At 28.3% G+C, this 18,615-nt stretch overlaps 1 protein-coding gene and 2 long non-coding RNA genes across 7 annotated transcripts in view; 2 read left to right on the forward strand and 1 right to left on the reverse strand.

Annotated features, from left to right (window-relative positions):
• LOC107440777 (mitochondrial potassium channel ATP-binding subunit) overlaps positions 1–18,615 on the reverse strand; it is a 546,992-nt gene that overhangs the window by 75,090 nt on the left and 453,287 nt on the right. The gene's annotated exons all lie outside the window — the stretch shown is intronic.
• Positions 1–18,615, forward strand: part of LOC147806797 (uncharacterized) — a 494,278-nt gene that overhangs the window by 74,205 nt on the left and 401,458 nt on the right. The window lies entirely within an intron of this gene.
• Positions 1,279–12,226, forward strand: LOC147806799 (uncharacterized). Its single transcript, XR_015435235.1, has 2 exons — positions 1,279–1,648; positions 3,486–12,226. It is a non-coding gene; the product is annotated as an uncharacterized LOC147806799 (long non-coding RNA).

Raw genomic sequence — 18,615 nt, forward strand, 5'->3', positions numbered from 1 at the left:
TATTGGCGACGGTCTGGGAAACATCCCTGAGGAAGAAATAAGGCAGTTGAAATTAGCGAGTGGCGTAAAATAGAACTCTCTACCTATGGCAACACTTCGCATGCTTTCAATATTAGCGTGAGGAGAGTCATACAAGAAGGAAGGAAGTTAGTTTCTGTCTTGATTTTCATGTAGATTAAAATCTTTTAATTTTTAAAGCTACATGGAACTGAAAACTACATGAAACATAGTTCTAACGGAAAGTACCTTGTTAAACTGTTCTACTGTAAAGAGCTCAACTTCGCGCTCAAGTCGTCGGGCTACCAAAGCAGGGACAAAAGTGCGATGGCATTTCTTCGGATCATCCTCAGGAACGTTTGCCAGACCGTCGTCAAATGCGCATTGTGCAGCTCTAGTGCGACGCAAATAAAGTACCTACCTACTTACCAATATAAAAAAGTTATATACATACTTTATGTTACGTACTTACTTTAAGTTACTTAAATGTGTAATTATAAAAAAAATCAAATTAATTCAGTAATTGAGTATTAACTAATTAGGATTTCTGTTTTTTGTAATTTTTGTTTGCAAAATAAAACGAAATGTTCATCAAAAAAATTACAAAAAAATAAATGAGAGTTGTTTGATTACTTTTAACGAAACTCGCAGATTATTTGTAACTATTAATACTTCTGCTGCAGAACAATGAATACAACAATTCTCCTTGCTGCAATTTCGGGAAACTAACCTTCTAGAAATCTCGGCCATTTCGGTGTTGCTGAAATTACATACATTTGAAGACTTGAGTGCTCAATTTAGGTTATTGAACCTTTATCAAGTAGAAGGACAGATAGAAAAGTTTAGTGAAAGACATCACGATGTTGTAGTTCATTTACGTCACACTAGAGTTGCACAATAGGCTATTGGTGACGGTCTGGGAAACATCCTTGAGAATGATCCTAAGACATGCAATCACAATTTTGATCCTTTGCAGAGGGGATGGCATTCCCTCTTCGGTAGCCCGATGACATGCACGCAAAGTCGAGCACTTTACGGTAGCACAGTTTAACGAGGACCAATACCGCACACCCTCTGTCCCTACACAGACTGATCCAAGTGGTCACCCACCCGAACACTGATCGCAACCTGTGATGCTTGAAGCACATCACGAAGAAGACATTCAGGGTTACGAACCTGAAATCTTCACGATTCGCACAGCCTATTGCGGGTGATACCACTCGACTAGGAAGGCCCCTTTTCAAATTTAAATTTTTCTCTAAAATAATCGTTATCGGCATTTTTATGGAGTATATATATGTCCGAAGTCGAGAGTTTGTTCCTCTGTCCTAAGATTTTGCGACCAGGTTGTGACTGTCTGGAGTTTTTCCATCGAAATTGTTATTTTTTCTAGCAAATGGTTGTAGTTATATACGATAATTTTGACACTTTTTTCTTACATATATATTCAATGTATATGGTGTGCGTATATTTTAGATGAGTGGTTTTGATCGAACTTTATGTACTTTCAAAAATGAAAAGATATCTGACAGTTTATCTTAAATCGAAAAAAAATTTATCTTGAATCGAATATTCCGTAGAATCTTCCAGATCGCAGATGAATTATTAAATTTGCCAGTGCGAAAGTGTATTTCAACAGCATCCTCTTCCGGTAAGTGATATATTCAATTAATTATTTTCAAAAAAACTTTTCGCATTTTTGTTTAAATGATAATTTAAATAATTTACTGACTTGTTGTCCTCATTTATTTTTCTCACCGAGGCCGTTTTACTAACAGGCAACTTTGAAATAGCTGAATAGACGATAAAGCTCTACGTTGCACTGTGGGCCAGAAGATTATGATCTTTGGCCAAAAGAAAAAAATTATTTTTCAACCAGAATATGCGTAGGCAGTTTTAATATATCCCAAATTAAGTATTCATAATCATTCCAAAGATTATGATTTACTTTTTGGACCGACGAGAGTACAATTTATTGAAAAATATGTTAACAAAAATTGTTTTAAATGTAACTTTTTAATTTTTATTTCATAAATATATATATAGGAATTTTACCTTACTGTTACACTTTTATCAGAGTAATTAGTTAGTGTTAAATTATAATACAATTTTTCAATTTGTTGGATAAGTTAATACTCTTGACAAACTTATAGTTTATATCTTATCATTTGACATTTTACAATGTTTGAATGATTTTCGAAACTTAGTTCCAAAAAGTTCCACGAGATAATTAGCTAAATTTTTTTTTGTTGTCGTCTTTGATGTTTCTTTCGAAAAAATATGCTCCATTTTGCCCGTATTGCAAAGGTGGACTAAATATACCGAAAAACAAAAGTTGTGTTTTTTTTTTCTTCAGGTTTTTGCGTTATTTTCTAATGTGATTTATTTTGTAATTACTTCGGAAATAAAACTTTGCTTTTCATTTATAATATGAAATTACGAAAACTATTATATTTTCATTGTTATATTATTTAAACGTGCTGTATTATTTTTTTACTTTTGCTCGCCATATTTCAGCCGCCATTTTGTTTCACAATTGTATTTTTGAGTTCAACTTATATTGCTTTAATGTTGTCGTCTTGCATTGAATCCTGAATTTATAAACACATCAGAAACTCTGCCAAAAAAGCGAATTGTGATATTTTTTATTCAAAATATCGTTAAAAATTGAGTATAAAGAAAATAAAATAGACAGATTTAAATAAAAGTATAGCCTTCATGCACAACGCTTGTACGCTTAAAGGAGTGGCTTAATAAGACATATATTTCAAAAATACAGCAAGAATGTGGCTATTCGAGTTTTTTAAACTAAGATGTTTCTTGGATCTAGCACTGACTTTTTCGGTTTTTATAGAACGAACAGGTTTTCTTTAGAAATAAGATTTTCACTCGAAAAATTAAACTTAGAGCAAACAAGTAATAATTAAAAAATGGTGTCTTTTTTTTTTTAAACTATTTTAATAAAAACTATGCTTATTAAATTATAATGTGCTTATAAAAGCTATATACTTATAATTGCACACGTGCTTATTATACTTTGTACAGTGATCTTCGTAAGAATCAAGTATGATAATTAAACAATTAGGTAGCGACATTAAACACAAACGTATGCTCTTAGAATATACCTTTTTATAGTTTTGTAATCGAAATTTGGGTGGTACTCAATCTCAAATCCTTTTAATGATTTGTTTTCTTTTCGGTGCATTACCTTAGGTAAAGTTAATTGAAAACTTTTGGTGCATAATAGTTTTGAAAACTAGTGTATCAAAAGATAATCTTATATAACGAATAGCTTTGAATATGCTAGTGGTTGAAAAATTCGGTAAAAAACAAATTTTTTTATTTTATTTTAAACTCAAACTTTAAAATACAAAATTTAAGCTAAATCGATGGAATAGTGATAAATTTTAAGTTTTTCAAATTAAGGTTTTTAAACTATACATGAATTAAGTTTTTCTTCGTTACTAATGAATGTCCTTTTCTTACAGCTTCACTACCATTTTCGTCCAGAGTGCAGTCTTTAGTTCTTCTATCAGAATCACCAGAAGTCTGTATCTATAAATTCCCGTCGATAGACAGAGCAACGACAACAGAGCAATAGTTCATGCAAGTCTACTTGCAATAAAGTTTTGCCACACCCTACAATAAGTTAGTTTACATTTTTCTTCGAACTTAAAAATTATTTCGCAGCTGTATTGATGCATTTTTACAAGACATTGTTTTAGAGAATTGACAACTGTTTCAAAATATTTATTCAAAATATACTATTTCAGTTGATGTTTTTTGTACAGTATAAAGTACGGAGGCAAATATGTTACTCGAACTAATTGTTTCCTGTTTTGATCTACATATCAGTATGCTTCTGCCCTTTTATCAGTTCAGAACTAGTTAAGAAATGAAAAGGAAGTCAAATAACTGACAGTTAAAAAATTTGTTAAACCTATGCATTCCTGTAAATTAAGTCGTATCTATTCTAATGTTAAAATCTCTTAAAATAATTGTAACTTTTTGAAATTTTAAATCTACCTTTTCAAAAAAATTTTAAATAATTTTCAGAAATGAAATCTTTAATTTGCAAATAGTTTGACTGAAAATCATAAGTTGGACTTCTATTTGTTTCTTATATTAGTGGTTCAAGTCTTTATTTAGTTAATTCTACGATAAATGCTGGAAGGTATAGTAAGATGAATTGGCGCATTGAAACTGTAATCTATGTTAATTTCAACGTTAAAACATTTGTCTTCCTAGACAGTTGAATAAGCAAAGAAATTTATAAATTTAAATAAAAGTTTAAAAAAATTGCAAATCTTACATTTTAATTTCTTTAAAAATACAAATCTAAATTTTTTTAAAAGCTTGAAACGGGAAAGATAAAAATCTTAATATGTTTTTGCATTTAAACATGCAGGTTGGGTAAAAATAATTTCTAAAAATTAAATTTTTAAGAAAAGTGAATTTAGATTTACTGGTTTTCTAACTTAAATCCAAAATTCCAACTCAATATGGCATTGTTTCTCTTTATTTTAAATGTGGATACAGATAAATAAACTGCTGCATTAAACGGAAATTTACTATATTAGAATAGTAAGTTTAAAAATTGTGATTCAATAGTAAAATATAATGGTTATAAGTAATGGAAAAAAACTAAAGGGATAAAACTTAAATTGTAAAAATAGAATAATATTAAATTTAAAAACTAGATAAACTTACTATTAAACAGTAAAATGATAGAGAAATACAATATATAAATACGTTCACCGTAAGGGATAACAAAATTCAAATTTTCCAAGGACTAGAAACCACTTTTTGTAATCTATATTGTGTAATCGGCAATCTAATATAAAGTATTAACATTTATAAAATTACATAATGGCTATTTAATATTTCCAAAATTAAAAATGATCTAAAACATTTAGATGTTTATAATTTAAACAGAGCAGAAACATTCTATCATTTAGATTAGAAATCTACTGTAATCTGGAAATCTCAAACATTATCTTCATATGTTTTCCTTGTTTCTGCGACTTCCCAAATAGTTGGCAGTGGTAAATTTCTTAGATTCGCCGATGTAATTTTAGTTTTAACAGACCCCTCCTTTTTCAACTCTTCGACACAGAATTTTCATTAAACCAATTTGCACTTTTTCATTTAGCATTTAGGCCAAAACAAGTGAAAAACGTATTTAACTCTTTAATAATTTATAGTTATAAAATACAGCGTAAAACACCGGTGACTTTTTGGCGACTCACTGCTCAATACGACTCACTTCTAAATCTAAAAAGGTTATTCATCCTTAAAAGATCTTAAATACACTTGATAAATTTTTGTATTTTATAAAGTGTTTATGTAATTTCAATAATCTAACATATTTATTTAGTAACTAGTTTACTTTTTTTATTAAGATATAGCAAAATGTTTTGCTTGTAATCAGCTTCAAAAAATAGATATAGGGCGCAAGTAAATATCGGAAGAAGCTTAATAAAAACGATTACTAATTCGACATACTTTACAAAACACTAGAAATGTAAAACTAAACGCACGGATTTTTTGCAACCACTGATTAAATAACTAAGAGCTACAGTATCTTTACTTTCAATGTAATGTCTAAGGACGAACTTTCTAGTGTTCTGCACCACTAAAGTTTTCAATCTAAATTCGTAGCTTCGGAAAGGGCTAATAAAGTGTGTTTAAGAATATTCTAGATCATTTAAATTCTATTTTTTCTGTCTAAAAAGTTTAAAGAATTATCAGGATTTACCCTTATTCTAAGCACCACAGTGACTTGGAGTTTTTGCTTTTTTTTTCCACCTCCACGCATATTAAAAATTTATTTGCTCTCATTTTAGAGTTTTCAAAGATTTAATAGAACCTGAAAAGCTTTGCAAGTGGATAATTGTTTTAAGTTAGTAAATAAATTTTTAATATTTTCGTTTAACTTTAAATCTTTTGGTGGCGAAAGAAAATATTGGCAAATAAGGGAAAGTATGAAGTGAAGACTGAAAAAGATGAAATAAAATTGCGCTTTATTTAAATATCTTAACAAGATTCAGTAATGTTTAGTTGGATTTTTTTAAGTTTCTAAATATATTCAGTTTATCTACGTAAAGTTCAATTTTTACGTCCCTTACGTTTCAGATAAAAGTATTTAATAGGGGGAAATCTTTATAAAAATTGAAATTCTTATTAAGTGGCTTCTGAATTCTTCAGAAGAGATTCAAATCTTGTTTCGCTCTGAGTAAATTACTAACAAGTAACTCTAACTTATCCTAACAGAAAGCTAACACTAACTTATTTCAGAAGCAAAATAAGATTTGATTTGCGTGGAATATTTAACATAGGATTGGAATACGGATTTCTTATTATAAAGAAAATTAATCATAAAAATTGCTGAAATTTGTAAATTCTGAAGATTATGAATTAGATTATCTGTTTATTTCCAAACTATATAGTTACAATATCTAGTTTAAAGTAAATATTTTTAGAAATGACTAAAATATTGATTATTTAAAAATGCTTAGGTAAAAATTAGATCACTAGCCTTTATAAATGGTGCTGGATAATCTCAAATTTTGAACCAGTTTTAATTTGTAAGAATGTTAAATTATTCTGTAATTTTAGATTTTTATTTAAAGATACTGAATTATCTAATTTATTTTACTGGTAGATTAACTTCATACCTTGAAACAGCATTTACTTGAATTTCTTATTTGCCTCAATATGTTCAGATTGCTTTTTTGTTCAGAAAAATAAAAAGTGGAATTCTAGTCACTGTGGTCTTAGTAGATATGTTATTCATAAATTGTTCCTTTAAAGTGCAAATTTCCTGATCTTTTATTTTTTCTCAACAAAGACTTGTTGTAGATATGATTTTCAATATCAAACATTTCTACGTCGTTGGTCATACGAAATTCAGAAAAATTTAGGAATAATGAAACACGTACAACCATAATATAAAGTTAAATAATATCAAAGGGTCTAGAATTTTTGAATTAACTCTGTAGTACTAAAATATTAATCTAGGAATTTTATGTTTTAAACTTGTAAGCACGATCTTAAGCACAAAATTTAAAGCAAGAAAATGCAAAATTAGCTGAAAAAAAGTAACTAAAGTAGTTAAGACCCTGTCTTTGATCAGAAATTTACTTCCATCAAGGAACTTAATTTTAGACGCCTGCTTTTCATAATTTCAATCTTAAGAATCCATAACTTCAGTTTAATTCTAAAATTAATTATGACTTTTTTCTCCTAAAAACCAGCAATCATTGTCTTCACAAAGATTAGTAAAAATACGAAAATTTTATCTCCAGAAATGTATCGGTAGAATTTTCAGGATTTCTAAAAATCCGGAATAAGCCTTTGTTAAAGAACGAACGCCAGTTTCACAGAACAATATTTATGTAGGATTCTCTTTTACATATTTCTGAGAGCGAAGTTTAAATAAGTTTTTTAATTTCTTTTTAATTCACATTTGAAGTTTCTGCTAAAGTGACGGGATCTTAAGAAAAGGTTGCTAAGTATAAGTATTTGGGTACTGCTATAAAAATTTTAAGTAGAATGAATAAAATTTTATTTTAAATCAAACACGAGCATGCACTGATTTTGCATGAAAAGCAGTGTTTTTTCAGAAACTAGTGTGGGAAGTGTGCTGACTATTTTCCGCAGAACAGAAGCTTCACTGTCAAAGTATAAACTGTTATTTTAAATACGAGCTTTCAATTAACTTTTACTTAAACAGAGCCTTGAAAAAGCAGGAATTACGATAAAGTTTTCGTTCAGTTTGCGGCATTAAATAAGAGTAGAAGTTATCTAAATTTCCCATTTAAAATCTAATCTCCAATTTTAATTTCAATGGGTTTTTGACGTATTAATGTAATTTAGTTTGCATTAAATAAGAAAGGAATTTTTTTTTTTTTAAACAAGCAAAATTATGAAGTTCAATTATCAGATTTTCAGTCATTGGTTTTGCATATCGTTTCAAATCTCCAACTGAGGCACTTTACATATTGAATGTGTAACAGATTATAGTGTATTAGTAGTTTCTACTGATTTGCTTTAAAATACTCTTTTAAAAGAAAAGGTGTGAATTTTATCAGAAGGATTCAGCGTAATTGTAATTTTTCAAAATTTAACTTTTTTAAACATTCTGTAATTTATAAATTTATATTAATGTTCTTTCATTGCTATAAAGAAAGATAATAGAACGAAAATTGGGTATTGTCAAGAGATAAGGAATTATATTGTATAATACAAAGTAATCTGTTTCCAACTCAAATTAGAACTTTCAGTCAATGTTCAATTTCTATTTTCAACATCTTTGCTTTTTTCCCATTTAGTTAAGAATTTATGCTTGTTAATGTGCGACCTATAAATGTTGTGTAGTCAAAAATTCTGTTTAAAATGTGTAGATTACTGTCTGGAGGAAGACCATAATTTGTATTAAAGTTTATTTTGTACTTTCTTTGAATGTTGTGGAAATTTCTTAATATTTTCAATGGTTTGAAATGCTTGTTTTCCAGTACGAAGAATCTTTTCTTTCAGTAGCGAGAACTTAATTTTGTTTAAATTATCCACTTCATCTATTAGTTTTTCAAATGCTGAATCCTTTTTAAATGTTAAACTAAAGAACTAAAATTTAAAGGGACTTTATAAATCTTTTTTTTTCTCGAAAATAACGAATTTTCTACATTTAAATTAGCTTCTATTTCTAAATAGTCCCGATAAACGTCAATAAAATTTAATCCTATAAATCTGCTTTATATCCCAGAGATTGTCTCTAAAATAGTAATTAAAATTTTTTTGCGTTACTTAACAAGAAGTTTCAGAAAAAGTCATTAACTATTACTGCGATTAGTTAAGGAAAGATGGATTGTTTTAACTGTTGGTGGAAATGAATAGTCGTTTCGTAACTCTTAAATTACCATGCATTTCGGTTTTCCCGTCCTAAAAATGGACACGCGATTCTCCGTAATTTCTATAAAATACGATAATCTCTGGGTCAAGCTATTCCTTTCTTTGGCGAATTTGACTTATTTAATCCCTGTTCGATGAGTAAATCTTCCATGTCAATCTCGTTTCTGTTACAGAAAATCTAATAACGGTCCCTTAATAGTTTTTTTAGTGCGCAGCATTTGCATTAGATGGAAAGGAAACGGCGAAAAACTCCAATGGTTAGCCAAACTGTTATCAGATCCTAAATTTTTAATACTGAAAGCAACTTTTCTTCCCTTGAAAGAAAGCCTAAATTTAGTGAATGTCATACCGAAATGAGAATTGCTGAATTAATGCAACATAGGACAATATTAAACTGGAACTTGCAAGTAACGATCAGAAGTTTTGAAGTGACTGGGAGAATGTGATGCATGAAGTGGAAGTGGTAGACGGCCGCTACCGCTTTTGCTTTGTGTTTCACACTCTTTCAGCCGTTTCGGAACTTCACGGTTCACTTATTCAAATTTCTGTTTTTGGACAATTCGGCTTCGTGCTGTGTTAGGACAATATAAAACAGGATCTTGCAAGTAATGACCAGAAGTTTTGAATTGACTGGGAGAATGTGATGCATGAAGTGGAAGTGGTAGACGGCCGCTACCGCTTTTGCTTTGTGTTTCACACTCTTTCAGCCGTTTCCGAACTTCACAATTCACTTATTCAAATGTCTGTTTCTGGACAATTCGGCTTCGTGCCGTGTTTTCATATTTCGTAGAAGTATGAAAACAAATGTTCAAGGGATAGAGCGCTTGCCTCTTATTTAGGTGACTCTAATTCAAATCCTAGAGATGACCTGGTCGATTTGAATTAGGCTTGCGGCTCTCCCAGACTCCAGTTTTAACGTAAAATAAACTCGGTGATAAAAGGGATCATGGGCTTGAATCCCCTTCTCAGGCTACCTATTGGAGATTTTCGTTGCTTTTTTGTCGATTTGCATATTCGGATCACTTTACTGTAACGTTAAAACTTAACAAAAGTTCGGTTAGTTCTTCAAAAGTTCGGTTAGTTATCACTTAAGACTATTTCAGTGCTTGATAAACGTTTGTCTTTCGGGTATGATTTCAAATTACGAAGCTACAAAGTTTAACATTGATAATTAAAACCCCGAAAATTTTATAAAATGAAATTAATAAATTAAGAAGTGAGTTTATTTTAAATTTTAGTTGGAAAGTAAGCGAAATATCACTTCACTGAATTAAATTAGTAAATTTAGTCAAAAATTTTTTTGTTTTAATGCATGGAAAGCTTGCAATTTAATTTTACTAATGTTTAATTCGAAAAAGTAGGAAAACAAATTAAATAGAACTTTTTTTTCTGTTTCCCTAATTCTGGTTTTTGAACGAACTTTAAATTTTAGTTCTTGTAAAGTTTTCTCTTAAATCATCATTTATATGTAGTGCTAAATTTAATCAAAATTGCATGTATAACTAAATTTAACATTTACATGTGAATTTTCGTTTTGAACTCTTTTTGGCAATAGAAATTTTTTTCATTGGCAGTCTTGTATATTAGAACTTGTACTATACGTTATAATTTGTGCCAATTTTTCTCAGTTTTGATGTGCATTTTTAAAATGAGGAAGCAATAAATTAGTCTTGTGAGTATCGATGTGTATTTAATGGTGTTTCTCAAAACAAAACTGTCAAATTAAACTGTCACTTTAAATGCGAGCTTTCAATTAACTTTTATTAAAACTGAGCCTTAAGAGCTAGAATTGCGGGAAAGTTTTTATCTCAACTGTGGAATAAAATATATTCTAAATCTAACATTTAAAAAAAAATCTTGAACGATCCTTTTATTTACTTTAAATGAGGATCCTGTAATTTACCCTTTTAAATAAGAAAGGAATTTTTAAAAACAAAATGAAGTAAATTTATCAGATTCAGATCATTGATTTTACATATGTTGTTTCAATTCTTCAATTGAGACGCTTTACATATTGAATGTGTAACAGATTATAGGGTGTTAGTAGTGTTTCTATAGATTTTCTTTAAAATACTGCTTTTATAAGAAAAGGCATGAATTTGATCTCACGGATTCAGCGTAATTGGAATTTTTCAAATTTACCTTTTTTTTTATTTTTTAAACAGTCTGAAATTTATAAATTTCTATTAATGTTCTTTCCTGCTATAGAGAAAAATAAAAGAACAAAAATGTGGATATTCAAGAGAGATAAGGAATTAAATTGTAGTAATACAAAGTAATCTGTTTCCAACTCAAATAACTTTCAGTCAATGTTTAATTTGTATTTTCAACATCTTGTTTGTTTTTGTTGTGAATTTATATGCTTCTTAGTGTACGACCTATAAATGTTGTGTTGAACCAAAAATTCAATAGAAAGTAAACCACTGTTTGGAGGAAGACTTAAATTTGTATAAGTTTATTTTATAATTTCATTAAATGTTTAGGAGATTGCTTATAATAGAAAATGGAATTAATAATTGTTTCCAGTACGAAGTATCTTTTTCTTTCAGTACTTTATTTTGTTTCAATTATCCATTTCATATTCTAGTTTTTTTAAAAATGCTGAATCCTTGCTAAATGTGACGTTAAGACTTATCAAAAGTTCGGCTAGTTTTCCAAAGTTATCACCCAAGACTTTTCCAGAGTTTGAGAGACGTTTGTCTTTTGGGTATGATTCAAAATTACGAGGCTAAAAAGTTTAACATTGATAATTAAAACCTCGAAAATTTTATAAAATGAAATTAGTAACTGAAATTAATAAATTAAGTGATAGTTTATTTTAAATTTTAGTTGGAAAACAATCGAAATATCACTTTTCACCGAATTAATTTAGTCTCTTAATAAAAATCATTTTGTAATAATGAGTATAAAAAGCTTGCAATTTATTCTTACTAATCTAATATGTTTAATTAGTAAAAGTGCGAAAAGAAATTCATTTAAATAGAATTTTGTTTCTGTTTCCCGAATTCTAGTTTTTGAACGAACTTTAAATTTTAGTTCTTGTAAACTGTAAAGGTTTCTCTTAAATCATTTATATGTAGTAGTGCTAAATTTCTTCAAAATTGCATGTATAACTAAATTAGTATTTACAAATGTGAATTTTTGTTTGGCCTCTGCTTGGCAATAGAATTTTTTTTAGCATTGGTAGTCCTGTATATTAGAACTTGTACTGAATGTATGCTGGAATTTGTGAGCGTTTTATTTCTGTTATAATTTGTGACTTTCTCTTAGTTTTGATGTACATTTAAAATGAGGAACTAATAAATTAGTCTTGTATGTATTAATGTGTATTTAATGGTTTTTCTTAAAACATTCAGAAATTTTACTTCCGACGGAGCCGTTTCAAATAGTATTTACTATTTTACTTTTATTCTTTATTTTAAACTTAAGAACAAATCTATTTGAAACACTAGTTGCTATGTACACCGCACAAAAATAAAATTGCTAATCCTAATACCAACTGCACAATGGATCTTCTTAGCCCTTGTTTAGCATCAAATTTTAGGAAGGAAATCTGGAAAGTATATATGGTAGTTCATAAATTTAGTTGATGCTAAATTCACTTTTGCTCATTTACCTTTCATCTAACTTTTAAGACGATCAAAATTTTACCAAAGATTATAAAATTAAAGTTAATAACTAGTGTTACATGTAACTTCATTTAATACACGTGAAATTTTAATTTATCATTCTTTTAATTGATAACTTTTCAGAAAAGTTGGTTCAATGTTGAACCAAAGTAGATTCCTTAACCACAATATTGCATACTAATTTGAACTATCAAAGGCTTAAATTTGATACATAAATTTTGAGCGTATTGAACAGTTCATAATGTGACTAAGCATAAAAATCATGCAGAAAAATCTTAAAATGATTATTCACTACGAATCAAGCATCTGCAGTGTTTATTTTGTTGACAGGTTTGAATCTGTTTTAGAGATTAATTTCTGAAATTGTAGATACCTTAAAAATGTTCAAGAAAACATACGTTTTGAGTAGAGTTTTATCCTCAAATTGAAAGAATTTTTCTTTCAAAATGCATATTGCAATAAGTCATTGAGCTATCGTTTTGTAATTACTTTTGATAAAAATTTCTTCAAAATTAAATTCCTGTGATTTTGTGTCCATGCAAAAATTACAATTTAGTAATCAAAATAAAGTCTAATTTCTTGGAGGGAAAATTCACATTTCTAATTTACTTTAAGAAACCTGCGAAATTTGAAGGAATTAGGAACTTTCGATTCACACTTTTTACCTTTCTAATTCTTTAATTTGCATGTTTAAGTGTTTTCCTTTAACATAATATCGATAAATTTTATTTTACAACCTAAACATAACATTTCGAGTTTAAATTCCTTCTTATAGCTAGCTACGTGAAGCTTAGTGTACGGCTTTGAATATCTTTAATATGCATAAAATGCATGGAAGTTAATATCAATTTTCATTGCAATATGCGAGTGTTATTGCTCATTATTTCATCAGATGCAGCTCAAATGGTATAGTTAAAATTCGATAACTTACTGAGAAATAATAACTAAAATAGTATTTTGAAATTGCTGAGTTTGAAATGAGTATAAAGAGTTGGAAAATTAAACTGGATTGAACTCCTAAACAAAGAAAGGGAACTATAAATTTAAGCAACATTCTAAACGTTTACAAACATCTCAATTTCTACATCAATGAATACTTTTAAAGCAGTGGAAAGTATGTTTTAGGAACACTTGCGGCGCTTAAGAGTTCTATAAATGTTTTGTTACTACCTTTATAGAATGAGTTTGAAAGCGGTTTAAACTATGTTTTTACGTAACATCAAACATGTTTATGGAAAACAGAAAGCGGTTCAACAACTAAGCAACAAACTATGTTAATTCTTCTGATCTATATGAATAAATGTCCTTTTTGTTAAACATACAACTGGTTTAGACAACTAATAAAACTAATTGCACTTTTATGCTCTCAAACGATAAAATCCATGTACACTAGTATTATACTGTATCTGGCAATGACAGTTTTTAGTAATTCCGAAAGAATTAATCGCATTTGACATTCGCCATGTCTTACTGTTTTGATGAGCAATAAAACGGTAGTCCATGATTGAAGTCATAATTTTCAATAACTTCGATTACCTCTTTTTTGCTATACCATTGTCAAAAGTAAAACTACATTGGATAAACATATACCCGAAATACAGAAACTTATTTATAGATCACATTACATTTTACTTTTAAATAACAAAGTGTTATAATATAATTAAAGCATAAAATAATTATTTGTGCAATATTGCTTAAATTGAGATTAATATTTACAAGAAAAAGCGCAATTAAAAACTAGTAAATAAAATATTTGGGGGAGAGTCTGGTAGCCCCGCCCAGGGCCTGATTATAGCCTAGGCCCAATAGGCATGGGCCTAGGACCCACAATTTCTGAGGGGCCTCAAATTAGTAAAAACGCTAATTAAAGGTGGGCTAGCTATGTCTTGATTTAAGTACTAAATAAAAAATAACTCACCTAATCAGTGACTTTTAGCAAAAATCACTGATTTCAATTGTTTGTGATCACCAAACTGTTTTTTATTCTGACAAAACATTGTATTGTTTTTATATTTTGCTTTAATTTATAGATACGTAAACTTTCTTAGAAAAATAATCTTCAATTGTCTGCTTTTAAAATTTCTTAGAATGTTTCTCTTGAATCATGCAGTTTAATGGATTCTTTTTCATTATTATGACTACTCTTCAGTAATTTAATTTCAAAATATTCTGTAAGGGGCCCAGAAAATTTGGACCTTGGGCCTGAATTTGTCTTGATCGGTCCCTGCCCCCCCCCCCACTTAAGGAGTATTGCTTATATTTTTGTATAATATCGAGTAATAATCAATATTTTTGTATGTTTCTATTGTTTTATCATCTAATTAAATAATGCAAAGAGAATAAACCAAAAAAGAATAGTTTAACTTAAAAAAGTAGAAATTTAAAGAAACATGTTTTTCAGTTATTTTCAAAATGTGTCGGGTAGCCCCGCCCAGTTACAAAAATTATGTTTCTTGACTGTTTTTTCTGGTGTAAATGAAAATAACTAATGTATTGACAATAAATAAACCCCGTTTATCATTTTTATCACAAAATTATTTTATTTATTACATATTTATGTACTTTTAGTGAATTCTATCATTTAATAACAATCATTTAATAACAACTCTATTTGTTGTTAAAAATGCATATTACATTCAAATTTGAAGTAATAAAATAATCTTTGCAACCGTACATTTATCGACGAAATAAAATTGGGCGGTGATACCCGGCATTCATGTGAGCGGGGTTACCCGAAATTCGATTTTTTTTTTTTTGTAAATTTGTAATTACTTGAACAATTTTTCACATATAAACTTCTTTCTTTGTGCAAATTAAACTTAAGACTACATACTTTAATGCCGTATGCATAGAAAAAATTATTCTTTTTTAGTATTAAAATGAAATTGAATCGAACATTCAACCAATTTTTCTTAATTTCATGACTACTGTATTCAACATATTTTCAAAACTATTGTTTACCATGTTAACAGCTGCATAAATACTTGAAACTTTGAAAATAATCTTTTTTTTAATATAACAATTAATGACCGATGGCCCATTGACTTGAAAAAATATTCTATACATATGAAATTGACAGTGGGCGGGGGTACCCGACTCTTCCTTACATAAGAGGGAAGTAGAACTTTATATTTTTTAAGGATGCAAGTTAAAATAAAACATTTTAAATTACTAGAATATATTTGAACTAAAATACGTGATGTGGTACTTGTTACCTCTCCCTCGAAATTAATCTTCTCAAGTCTTTTCATCTTTGTTGAAGGCCTCTTATTAATATTACTTTTAGTACAACCTTGCATAATTTTAACCTAATTTAAGAAGGAACATCACTTAACAAATTGTTTTAAACAAAACAAATTTATAAAGTACCTATTTTTTTGTTGGTAAGCATATCTAATATTTGAAATTTTTTTGTTTTACTTGATTCTACTCACAAGCATTTGAATTTCAAAATAAGTTGAATTGTTGAGTTCATGAATATTTTTATAAGTCTTACTTTTTTTTCTTGGCGAAATTAAAAATGTATAGCAATTTTTTTTATGTAGTAGCTTTGCTAAATAATTAAGTTTACTTTTTTTTAACACTTGGATGTTTTTATGGAACATTCATTATTGCACTAATAAAAACCCAAAGTAAATATTTTTTGTTTCGAATAAATCAGTAGTTATTATGTATATCTTGTGGTTTTTTAGGGGGTGTAAAAAAAAATGAAGTACTAAGCTTTTTTAGTAGAAAAAAGTAAAAGCTCATAAATTGGTCGTATATTATATGCTATTTTATTATGATTGCATTATACTATCTTTAAAGAATCATTTCTTTCTACACATGCAAATAACATTTTGCATGTGTAGAAAAAATACACATGCAAATATATGCAAATAACATTTTGCTCAATATTTAATAAAAGGTTTTCAGTGAGAAGCAAGTTAAAACATTTTAAAATATTAAGACCCAAAAACCTTTATGAATTTACCTTTGAATTCGATAATTTAACTGATAATAAAAAAAACACAAAATTCGTAGCAGATTTTAAGTAAACGATTGTTTGAAAAATAATAATAAAGGACTTTATATAAAAAATGTAGAAACTTCAAAATTTTCAGTATTTATCTGAAATTACTGTTCAAAATATATTCCTTCGAAGGAATTTTTTTTGAAATTAAACACAATTACTATATGTTTACAGTTACTAGAAAATAATATTGCGTAGGGAGAAAAATATCAATTTCGTTTAGTTACCGTAATCAAAACTAAACTTAATGAAACAGAACGAAATAAAGAAGCCGGTGAGATTATTAAATCATCATACCTGTAAATGACTACTAAATATATCAGTTAAGATCAGCATTTTTAAACGGATTGAGAGCCTTTTACTAAATTTTTCTTGAATCACGAGAAGTTGATTAAACAGTATAATTTAAGTATAAGTTTTTATTCAAATCAGTTCTTTGATCTCTTAGTTTCTTTAGATCCTGTTCTGTCGTTTGTGTAATCAAAATGCAAAACCTACTAACAGATCAGGGTGCGTAGAAAAATCATTCAACAAAAAAATAAGCACCTTTTAAGTACAATATACATTAACAAAATGCAAAATAATTTTCAAAGACTTTACATAATCATGATAAAATAACTAGTTTCAGACGATGAACTCTTTTTCTTGATTATTACATCAAGAAAAGAAAGATCAGATAAAATATTAAGTTAATCTTGTTATAATTTTTATTTTACAAGGTTGTTATAATTATTTGCATTGTTAAAATTATATGTTAGAACTTTTCAGTTAAGTAATTACTGTCAGTATTTTACAAAATATGCATTTTATTAATATTTTAAAAAATAGTTACATCTTGTATTTGTTACTCCCATTTGTTAAGTTATTATTTAAATCTCTCAGAAAAAAAAATTTCTACAGATTTTTGGACATTTTTCTTAACTTCAAAATGTTTCGATGTGTTAATGCTTTAAAATTAATATTATTGACAGTTAAAGGTTATTTTCTAAAAAAATAATAGTACCTTAAATTTTGCCATTCCTGTAAGATACTTTTTAACCTATTTTATGTATGAATAGTCTAAGGAGTAAAGCATATATTTATTGTATGAGCATCAGTTTTAATGGAACTGCAAAACAATGTACAGCAGGAAACTGTTTTCTATATTTATATAAAATCACCTGTGTATGGAATTATTGATCCGGAAATCCAAGGCCCAGAAGTGTTAAGAAATAATCAATCACATTCATGTATTAAATTTCTTCATAGTAGTTTAACATTTGAGTGACATAAAATATGCTGTTTGTAAGATTTGAATCAATCAAACTGATTGTTATAACATCTTTGTCAACCCTGTTTGCACTTTCTGATCTTTCAGCAAATAAATTTCTTGTGACCTAAAAGATAAACCTCCTAAATTTATGAGTAAAAATTCAATGCATATTTGCGCAAAATGCAAATGGTTAAAATTCACCAAACAAAACTAATTCAATTTTCGATTCTCCACTTTTAATAATCTTTCTGTTCAATCGAATCTGTATCTTTTCCCTTTTTTTCCCATCAAAAAATTACAAATAATATTTATGCGAACTATTCTATTGTGGCAGAATATTGTACTATACGCAATGCTTAATGGTTATAACCATTAAGCATTGCGTATAGTTTAGAATTACAATACAGCTATTCAGACGATTTATTTTTTATTTTGCTCAAAGTAATTTTCAAATTTAACTGCTTACAAAGAATTTTTCAAAGAAAAGAACGTTTGAAATATTATAATTCAGTGTAAGAAGTTCTATATAATAGTGTGTTGAATGGCATTAAAATGAAGAAATTCGAAGTCAATATTCTGTATTAAAGCATATAGCCCGATATCTTACCTTAATATTGACCCATAATATTTATATTGGACCACGCATTATATTACCGGGTACTAGTGTACTCTACCAGAGGAAATAATTATTGGCTTACTAGGGGGTACACAATGTGTAAAAGTATAATAATATTGAATGGTGCATTTTTTGAAATCTTAGGCTTAAAAATCAATCGAAATTAGTTAAACCGGCAGATTTACGACGAATTTTTTTC

The sequence above is a fragment of the Parasteatoda tepidariorum genome, chromosome 7, assembly GCF_982258835.1.
Source record: "Parasteatoda tepidariorum strain Cologne lab strain chromosome 7, Ptep-v5.0, whole genome shotgun sequence".
Lineage (NCBI taxonomy): Eukaryota > Metazoa > Arthropoda > Arachnida > Araneae > Theridiidae > Parasteatoda > Parasteatoda tepidariorum.